The 9081-nt window shown below is 46.1% G+C and overlaps 1 protein-coding gene and 1 long non-coding RNA gene across 5 annotated transcripts in view; both read left to right on the plus strand.

Annotated features, from left to right (window-relative positions):
• LOC120384364 (adhesion G-protein coupled receptor G5-like) overlaps positions 1-9081 on the plus strand; it is a 36035-nt gene that overhangs the window by 5251 nt on the left and 21703 nt on the right. The window contains exon 1 of one of the 3 annotated variants that reach the window (XM_039503028.1): positions 7972-8000. The exons of the other annotated variants lie outside the window; for them this stretch is intronic. The gene's annotated coding sequence lies outside the window, so the exon portion shown is untranslated. Of the gene's footprint in view, positions 1-7971; positions 8001-9081 lie in introns of those variants that run through there. 3 annotated transcript variants of the gene reach the window in all.
• Positions 6248-7639, plus strand: LOC120384407. 2 transcript variants are annotated; one of them, XR_005588865.1, is made up of 3 exons: positions 6248-6876; positions 6981-7078; positions 7165-7639. It is a non-coding gene; the product is annotated as an uncharacterized LOC120384407 (long non-coding RNA). The 2 variants fall into 2 exon arrangements; XR_005588864.1 differs by having other exon boundaries at positions 6828-7078.

Genomic DNA, 9081 nt, shown 5'->3' on the forward strand with positions numbered 1-9081 from the left:
TCTTGCCCAAGGTCACAGAAGACATCAGTGACAGAGCAGAGAATTGAACCCAGATCTAAGGCCAAGCCCACTGCCTGAAACACAAAACCACCAGCTGCAATGATTTCTAGTCCCATCAGTGGAACTCACACTGCTAAATTTTCCCACCCACTGGTTCCAGCTGTTAGAGCGCTTTCCCTTCACCCTCTCCCCTGGTTCCAGCTGTTAGAGGGCTGTCTCTTCACCCTCTCCCCTGGTTCTTGTCATGCAGACAGAAAGCAGAAGACCAGAAGTCCAAAGGGCAGACAATGCAATGTTTTTGGGGTTAATTTCCAAGCGAGCATGTTCCAAAGCCCTTCACACCAGTTGGGCTTATCTCTGTACGTCAATAGAGTTTGTTCCCCAGTGTTCTGTTCCCAGCTCCGACGCCACAGAGCATTTACCCTGCATCCCCCTTCCTTGCAGAGCCTTGCCTGTGTCCCTGTTCCCTATTCTCATTCCCCACCCCTTAGCAAACATGATTTCAATTTGACCCCAGTTTATATAGTAATATTCTCAGCTATACCTTAACCAATCATTTTACTGAAATGTAACTAACCAATCCTAACATATGTTAACATAATTCTCTAACCAATTATATCCCACTACCCTAATTAACTTACACCTAGCAAAATTAATTATACAGCAGACAGAAACAATTAGAGAACCAGACAAATTAACAATAGACAAGTGGGAGCCATAAATTTAAAACAATACAGAAATGAGGGTTTCACAACCACAACCATTGATAAGTGATTTCTTGCCAGACAGGATGCTGTCAAACTAAGTTTTCTTTAACCATCTTAAGATCTGTTTTGTTAACTGGTGGTGATGGGTACTGTAGAGGTGCGGACTCACCCCTGCAGCGCCTCCCGCTGGTCTGTTCTGGGAATTAGCTCTCCAGCCTCCGGAGCGCCCTCTGCAGGGCGGTGATCGGCTGCCTTTTGGCCCCTGTGTCCTCCCAGGACCCGGTGCCCCTTTATCTGGGGTGCTTCTCCCTGGAAGTAACCCCTTTCTCTTTGGGTCTCCCTTCTCCGGGAAACGCTCACCCACTATCCCCACCTTGCCACAGTATCAGGCTGCTGCCAGTCATTGTCTAGCCCCATGCCCTGGGGCAGATTGCAGTATCAGCCAACTCATCACTGGCACTGGGTTTGGATCTGCTGCCTTGGCCTACCCCTGGGCTGCCCTCTGCAACCCCCAGTACCTGTTGCCCTTGTGCTAGGCTGCAGCCCAGGGCTTTCCAGGCTGGAGCTCCCCAGCTCCTCTGCCTTTCCCAGGGCTGGCTCCAGGTTTTCTGCCGCCCCAAGCAGCCAAAAAAACCCCCACAAATCCCCCCAAAAAACAAAACGCCGTGGCAGTGCTATCGCGCCACACCGCTCCACTCTTTAGTGGCAATTCGGCGGCAGGTCTTTCCCTCCGAGAGAGACTGAGGGACCCGATGCCAAATTGCCGCTGAAGACCCAGACATACTGCCCCAAAAGCTGATGGAGGGCCACCCCTTGGTATTGGCTGCCCCAAGCACCTGCTTCTTCAGCTGGTGCCTGGAGCCAGTCCTGGCCTTTCCTCAGCCCTGCTCCACTCAGGTACCTTGTCTCAAGCTCCCTGCAGCCAGGCCCATCTCCCTCTACAGGCAGAGGGACACTGACTGGGCTCCTGGCTCACAACCTTTTATAGGGGCCAGCTGGGCCTGATTGGGGCTTGGCCACAGCTGAGCCTACCTTCCCCAGTCAGCCCAGGCTTCTTGCCCCAGCCACAGCCCTCTCCTGGACTGTTTTCCACCCAGAAGGACAGAAGTGGGTAACCACCTTGCTACACACACACACCCTCAAAACCCCCACCCCTGGGGTTGGGGGCGGAGACTCATGGCCTCAGCTCCCCAAAGTTGGCCCTCTAGCGCCGCTACCCTCCTCTCGGCTGCCTCCCAACCTCGGCCCATCTTTCAAGTGTGCGCTTCCGCCTTCTGGCGAGCTAACTCCGCGGTCTCCAGGCGCGCCCACAGATCGGGGTCTCCCAGGCCCTCTTCCCTCAGGGTCTGGGTCCATTTAGTCCCTTGTTCCACCACCGCCTGGGCCCCAGCCTCTTGCTGGGCCTGCTCAGTCTGGGTTTCATCATCGGCGACAAACCTCAGGCCGGTCTGGGTTCCTCCCTCTCGCAGGGATCCCTCCCCTCCAGGTCTCCACCTCTGGCAGTTTTGGGCCTTCCGGCCTCACAGGCACCTCCTCTGGCCTCTCCTCAGTTCCTCTGACGGGGCAGTGGCTCCTTATATGCCCGGGTGCCCGGCAGCCCCAGCTGACATCCCACCTCCGTGCTGCCCCAGGCCTCAGCATCCCCTTTTTGTCCCTCATCGGGCCAACCCTCCCTGGGTTGCCCTGGGCTGTGTTCCTCAGGGCGGGGCACTCCCGCTCTTGGTGTCCCCTTCGCCCGCAGGCCCAACACACCCACGGCCACCTGGGTTCCCTCACCCAGCAGACTGCTGGAGGGATTGGGCACCGTCCCAGTTTGGGGTGAGGTTCCCCGCCTCCAGCCCCGTCGGGACAGCCCTGTTTTAAGTGTCCTGTTCGACCGCAGGCGTAGCAAGCCTGACGCTCTGCCACGGGCCTCCTCGCCCTGACAGTTGGCTCCTCATGCCCTGCTCCCTGTTATCGGCAGTTCCTCCTAACCTCCTCGTAGAGGAGTTTCACCAGGGCCCGCTGCTCCCTCACCAGCTGAGCTCCTTGGCCATGGAGGGCCTCCTGCCCCTCCCAAAGTCCCTCCTGGGCCTCCCATATTCCCTTATGGTCATTGGTCCCCTTCTATTGGGGCACTGACACCGCGGCCCAACCAGGGATAATCCCTGGGGTTTCCCCATAGAACACCCCAGTGTATCCAGGGTCCATCCTCCCCTGCGTCTCTAAGTCCGGGCAGTAGTCCCACTGTCCTGCCTTGCCCCTTAGGTCAGGGGCAGACCACCTATGCCCACATTATCCACCACATGTAGAGGTGCGGACTCACCCCTGCGGCGCCTCCCGCTGGTCTGTTCTGGCAATTAGCTCTCCAGCCTTCAGAGCGCCCTCTGCAGGCCGGTGATCTGCTGCCTCTTGGCCCCGTGCCCCTCCCAGGACCCGATGCCCCTTTATCTGGGGTGCTGCCCCCTGGAAGTAACCCCTTTCTCTTTGGGTCTCCCCTCCCCAGGAAACCCCCACCCACTATTCCCACCTCACCTCAGTATAAGGCTACTGCCAGTCATTATCTAGCCCCCGTGCCCTGGGGCAGACTGCAGTATCAGCCACTCATCCCTGGCAAGGAGGGTTTGGACTTGCTGCCTTGGCCTACCCCTGGGCTGCCTCTGCAACCCCCAGTGCCTGTTGGCCTTATGCTAGGACGCAGCCTGAGGCTTTCCACGCTGGAGCTCCCCAGCTCCTCTGCCTTTCCCCAGTCTTCCACTCAGGTACCCTGTCTCTAGCTCCCTGCAGCCAGGCCCTTCTCCCTCTTCAGGCAGAGGGACACTGACTGGGCTCCTGGCTCACTGCCTCTTATAGGGGCCAGCTGGGCCTGACTGGGGCTTGGCTATAGCTGAGCCTGCTTTCCCCAATCAGCCCAGGCTTCTTGCCCCAGCCACAGCCCTCTCCTGGGCTGTTTTCCACCCCGAAGGGCAGGAGCGTGTAACCACCCCGCTACAGGCACTATCAGGACAGAATCGTCTTCCTAACAGCCCAATACCACCTTATTTCAATGTGACCGGTTTGGGATGTGAGGACATGACCGTTCTCTTCCCAGCTTATAGCTGCCCCTGCTGCTTAGCCAGCCATTAGCCTAAGAACAAGGCCTCAGACTATCCTAGGGAGAGAAGGCCCAGACACAGGCAGACTGTGATTTTGATTCTTTGTTTTTATACCTCTATAACTAGCTACGTGATAACAATACACCTACGTTCTTAAAGTGCAGGCCTGAAAATCTATATTCTAACACCAGCACTGACATATTATTAGCATTTTAGGTGCAAGATCCTTCCCTCTCACCAGTAATGAGGCATTACATTAGCCAAGAATTCCATCAATCTACACTCAGAGAATATTGCTAAGTCATCAGGGCAATGTCACCTGAAATGACTGCGCACAAGAGCACCAAACTAACGGGGATCTTGACTACCCTCCCTCTCAGTCCCAGACACTGAACATTATTGCAATCTATTATAAAACAAGGAGAATTTCAGCAACTTTTTTCAGAAAAAAAAATCAAATGTTCTCCTCACCGCAAACACTATTGGTCAGTCCAATGCTGCCCTTACCCAATCAAGACCATGGAGCTGCCTGGATCTAACGAGGGACAGAATTTGGTCCTATGTGTCCAGTCCTGACACCTTTTCCTCACAGGCCACTCCCTCCAATGGTTATTTGTTTTAGCCATGCCCACTGGCAGTTATTCTATTCCCCACCCCCAAGGTGGGATCCCTGGAAAATGCCCGGGAAGCAGAGATACCATCTAACCCTTGCAAGGCAAGAAAAACTGTGACGTTGTCTAATTAAAATGTAACCAGGCAAACCATTGTTGCTACCACTGCTATATCATTGCAGCAAATCTTATACAAAATATAACTCGTGGCCAGAAAGGGTTCAACAGCCTGCAGGCTGAATGACCCAAAGGCCACCTTTAAAGTCATGTTAGAAAGGTATGCGAATGGTAATGAGGGCCATTCATGCTCAGTAGGCTAGAACTTTGAATGCAAACCTGTATTGTTGGAAGTTAGATGTAATATTAATGGTGTGTATCTTAAATGCTACCCGTGTAAACAGACAGTTCCTGTCTGTCACTACAGCTAAGTCAGAGATCAAAAGGGAATATTAACATTTAGATGAATCTTGGGTAAAATAATGTCATTGTCTATATGTTTCTTTGAAGTTTGTAATAGACTGACCACTGGATAAATTGCCCTATGCTAATTTGTGTAACTAATTACTGGTGGTATTTAGAAAGCAGAAGGTTACATCAAAAGCCTATTGTTTAACCAGGACTGTGTGGTCAAGTGGATGCTAGAACACTGTATAAAAAGACCCTTGGGCATGATCCTGTATCTCAGATCCAAGTAGGCTTCTTCAGGGGAAGACTGAGGTCCCAGTTATGCTGGTATGCCCTGAATATGAGATTTGAACATTGGACTATAACCTATGAACTATTTCTAAAATAACTCTTTGCAACTACAAAGCTCACCATCTCTGCTATGAATCTGCACATAAGTGGACTGAACTTGTATCTGAATGTTAGGGCTGTCAAGCAATTAAAAAAATTAATCTCAATTGATCAGACTGTTAAACATTAATAGAATACCATTTATTTAAATATTTTTGGGTGTTTTCTACATTTTCAAATATATTGATTTCAATTACAACACAGAATACAAAGTGTACAGTGTTCACTTTATATTTATTTTTTATTACAAGTATTTACACTGTAAAAAATAGTATTTTTCAATTCACCTAATAAAAATACTGTAATGCAATCTCTTTATCATGAAAGTTGAACTTGCGAATGTAGTATTATGTACAAAAAAACCTGAATCCAAAAATAAAACAATGTAAAATTTTAGAGCCTGCAAGTCCACTCAGTCCTACTTCTTGTTCAGCCAACCGCTCAGACAAACAAGTTTGTTTACATTTGCAGGAGATAATGCTGCCCGTCTCTTGTTTACAATGTTACCTGAAAGTGAGAACAGGTGTTCTGATGGCACTGTTGTAGCCGGTGTCACAAGATATTTATGTGCTAAAGATTCATATGTCCCTTCATGCTTCAACCACCATTCCAGTGGACATGCGTCCATGCTGATGTCGGGTTCTGCTCAATAACCATCCAAAGCAGTGCGGATCAACGCATGCTCATTTTCATTATCTGAGTCAGATGCCACAAGCAGAAGGTTGATTTTCTTTTTTAGTGGTTCAGGTCTTTAGTTTCCGCATCAGAGTGTTGCTCTTTTAAGACTTCTGAAAAAGCATGCTCCACACCTCGTCCCTCTCAGATTTTGGAAGGCCCTTCAGATTCTTAAACCTTGGGCCGAATGCTGTAGCTTTAGAAATCTCACACTGGTACTCTCTTTGTGTTTTGTGAAAATGTCCTTAAAATGAACAACATGTGCTGAGTCATCATCTGAGACTCCTATAACAAGAAGGTGTGAGTAACAGTGAGTAATAGTTGGGGATTGGTCCTGCTTTGAGCAGGGGGTTGGACTAGATGACCTCCTGAGGTCCCTTCCAACCCTGATTTTCTATGATCTGTGAACATGAAATATATGGCGGAATGCAGGTAAAACAGAGCAGGGGACTGTGGTGTGGTGGCTGCCCCACCCCAATGCTAGAGGGGGCTGCAGCAGGCCAGTGGGCCTGCGCAGATGAACAGCCAATAGGAAGAGGGCTTATTGGGAGCCAATCAGGGCCAGGCTCAGCCCTATAAGAAATCTGCTTATGGAGAGAACAGTCAGCAGTGCTTCTATATCCTGGGAAATTTCCCAATATCTGGGAATTTTTGAGTAAAATGTTTCAAGTTGGGAAATTGGGAATTTTCATTCAAAACCTAAATAATCCTGAGAAAATTTCATAAAAAGTAAAAGACTTTCCAAAGCTCAATAATCCTGGGAAGTTTTCATAAAAAGTAAAATATTTGCACTTCTTTTAAATTTCCCTCAAAATGCGTCCTTCCATTGGTGAATATTTGTCACGTGATTTTCATAATCGGGCTGTGCTGCTCTCCTATTGGTGGTGCTTCAACGTACTATATCATGATGGCACAAGTGAAGTGACAAGTGCGCACATGCACTCACAACAAACCAACCTCAGGAACAGCTGGCTGGCGGGTAATGAGAAGATGGTTATCAAATTTATCTTCTAGGTAAGGTTTCTTCCAATAATTAAATATATTGCAATACTTACTGATTATGATTAGTTTCTTGATCTGTCATTAAATCTCTAAAATTTTGTCTTTCGTGCTTGCAGTTGCACAGAGAACGTGGACCAGAGCATTCGGCTGTTCATAAATTTGTAACAACACCTTCCTCCAGGCAAATATTAAATATCTTTGCCTACTGTATTAGGTAATAATATATATTAAGTTCCCTTCTTTGATTTAAATATAAATTGAAATATACATTATACTAATTATTGCATTCCATTATTTCAGAGATCTCTTTCCATTTTTTATCTAACGTAAAAAATGAATTAAGAGACCGGTAAGGCTGGTGAGACGAGGAAGAGGACTGCAGGAGTAGACAAAGATCCATCCACGTCGAAACGAAAACAACTGGATAGCACCCCTGACAGAGTAAAACTCAGAGATCATAATAATAAGGAAAATTATATAAAAGAGTGTTATTTGTTCTTTCTCTTTGCTTTTTTATCTTATTTTATAATCATATGTTTACTTTTTATTTTTTGAAAGTAACTTTGATGTACGGTACACAGTACACCACAGGGCACGTATTAATACTGGTGTATTGTAATACTTTAGTGAAATTTGTGTAAAATACATTGTTTTTTATCATTTCAATCCTACTCCTCATGTGTTAAATATTTTATTTACTGAATAAGTAACAAATTTAAAATTGAAAAACATGTCTATACGTATAAAAATTATAATAAATGTGAAATATCTCGAACGAGTAAGAATAATTTGGATATAATATATATTATATAGTTATTAAAAACACAAATATTAAGTCCCCGCCGAGGAGGGAGCAACGTGAGTCCAGACCACAACTGAGGAGCAGATGATGGATGGGAATCACCAGCAGAGGGTGCTTCCCAAGGACTGAGCTAATTCCCGGAACAACCAGTGGGAGGCGCCACGGTGGTGAGTCTCAACCCTGTCACACGGACATATAATTCTCTCCCAAAGAGTTCAGTCATAAATTTAATTAAACATTATTTTTTTAACAAGCGTCATCAGCATGGAAGCACGTCCTCTGGAATGGTGGCCGAAGCAGGAAGGAGTATACAAAACTTTAGCATATCTGGCAGGTAAATGCATTGCAATGCTGGCAACAAAAATGCCATGCAAATGACTGTTCTCACTTTCAGGTGACATTGTAAATAAGAAGAGGGCAGCATTATCTCCCGTAAATGTAAACAAACTTGTTTTGTCTTAGCAATTGACTGAACAAGAAGTAGGACTGAGTGGGCTTGTAGGCTCTGAAGTTTTGCATTGTTTTGTTTTTGAGAGCAGTTATGTAACAAAAAAAGTCTACATCACTAAATTGCACTTTCACAACAAAGAGATTGCACTACAGTACTTATATGAGGTGAACTGAAAAATCCTATTTTTTGTTTATCATTTTTACAGTGCAAATATTTGTATTAAAATAATATACAATTTGATTTCAATTACAACACAGAATACAATATATGTGAGAATGTAGAAAAACATCCAAAATATTTAATAAATTTCAATTGGTATTCTATTGTTTAACAGTATGGTTAAAACTGCGATTAATTGCAATCAATTTTTTTAATCGTGATTAATTTTTGTGAGTTAATTGCGTGAGTTAACTGCAATTAATTGATAGACCTACTGTATGTATATTGATCTTTAAACCATACTCTCTCTCTCTTTTGTTTTTTTAAATAAATTTTAGTAGAGTTAATAAGAATTGGCTGTAGCGTGTATTTGGGTAAGATCTGACACATTCAATAATCTGGGAGGTAATGTGTCCGATCCTTTGGGATTGGTAGAACCTTTTCTTTTATATGATGATATAAGATTTACAGAAATCACCATATTTGATGTGGGTGCCTGGATGGAGGCCTGAGGCTGGATCACTTTAAGTGAACTGTGGTGTTTGGACTTCTGAGTAACCAGTGAGGTAATAAAGAAACTGTTTTATGCTGGTTTGGTAAATCTAAGTATTGGAATATCCACCAGCTTTTTGGGGATTGTCTGTCTCATATTTTGCAATTCACCCTAATTGAGTGACCACAGCTGGCCCCCACTGGGACCCCGGTCACAAAAACATTAACTCTGGGCTTCTTGCAGCTACAGCTCAATGAATCTGCTCTTGTCTTGCTATATATCAGGAATAACACTAATGTACACTAGAGTGCA

The sequence above is a fragment of the Mauremys reevesii genome, linkage group 16, assembly GCF_016161935.1.
Source record: "Mauremys reevesii isolate NIE-2019 linkage group 16, ASM1616193v1, whole genome shotgun sequence".
In the NCBI taxonomy this organism is placed as follows: domain Eukaryota; kingdom Metazoa; phylum Chordata; order Testudines; family Geoemydidae; genus Mauremys; species Mauremys reevesii.